A 1,604-nucleotide genomic window follows, 5' to 3' on the forward strand; every position below is an offset into this window, starting at 1 on the left:
CTATCGTATTTAATTCATTTCATATATAGGTGCTACTTCTTAAGATGTACCTTCAGAGACATATATATATTAGGATGATTAAAACGTTTTTTTTTGCTACCACTACACCGTAAATTTAATCGGTGCGAAGTTCGACATTTGGTAGTTCATCTATCTTCCTTGCCAATCCATACGGATGGTGATTCTTACAATTGATAGACGAGTATTTGTCGAAACAGCTTTGGGTAGACTGCCGAACTTTTTTTATATAGTGGGAAAAACCAACCTGCTTAATATATTTTATTATATTCATACAATATAATTAATTTGCTCTCTTTAATGGCGAAGATTATGTATATGTTTGGTAGAGACTGGTATAATTCATCTCAAATCTATAGCAAATGTTTTATAAATCGGTCGAGTCATTTTTGAACGAAAGAGGAACAATAGATAGTATCCTGAATAACCTCATAATCTTTTACATGTTTTTTTCTAGGTATTTCATAAAACTCCATAAAGTTATCCATATCCGCCTTCAATTTATCAGAACTAGACCAAATTTAAATTAGAGGACCTACCAATTTCCAAAAAAAAAAAGAATCATAAAAATACCAGTAAAAAATTATGAGGTACAGTCGAATAGATCCTCCTTTTTTTTAATCGGTTGAAAATGAATAAATAAATACCGTTTAAAATGTTTAATTTGTGAAGGTTATGAAAATAAAAAACATAAATTATTAAAAACAAAAAAAAAATGTAATTACAGTTCAATCTTTTTGGTAAATGCAAGTTACCGAGACAACCCAATTTGTATTACATGTATTATGGCATCCACATTCTTCAGTTTGTTTCATTTAACTTATAAGTAGAAGCGGAATTATTAATATAGTTACGTTAAATAAATATTTAATTAATTAATTTTATAATAAAATAACAATGTCCTATACTAAATAAATAAATCATTTTTTCACAGATAGAACGTTCTAGAAACAAAAAATAAATTTTGGTATTTTCGAATTACGGCCTAAATATTTATCGAGGTTTCGTCTTAAAATAATTAAGTACTATAATACTTTAAATAAATCTTTACATTCTGTGAAAAAATGTTACAAAAATAACTCATTTCTACAAAAAAGGTCACCGACGTTCCTGGGAAGAAGGGGGGAGGGGGGATACTACTCCAGATTCTATAATTACAAGAATTTCCTATCAAACACAGGGTAAAACATCAGTCGAATAAAGAAACTTTGTTGTGTTTGGAACGTCGGTTAAGAAAAAAAACCCCTATTTATTTACATTAATATTATAGATTAACTGGCAGTTTTTAGAAGGCACAACATTATTTTTATAATAATATAGAAACTAGAATTTTGCACGCAGTTTTGTGTATTTTTATAAATTTTTTTAACAAAATTCGATATGTTTCAAGGCACTAATTACATTCAACAATTGACTTACGATATTTTTGCTTATTTCAAATTGCTATTTTTATTGCTCTACAAGCTCTCAAATATTATATAAGTTTTAATTAATTACTGATTATTAATAATATACCACCATTTCAATATTTTAGAAACTACATAATATAGAAATTGCATAAGCTTTACTAACTATATGTGTAATAT

This window comes from Zerene cesonia, chromosome 20, assembly GCF_012273895.1.
Source record: "Zerene cesonia ecotype Mississippi chromosome 20, Zerene_cesonia_1.1, whole genome shotgun sequence".
NCBI classification, from domain to species: domain Eukaryota; kingdom Metazoa; phylum Arthropoda; class Insecta; order Lepidoptera; family Pieridae; genus Zerene; species Zerene cesonia.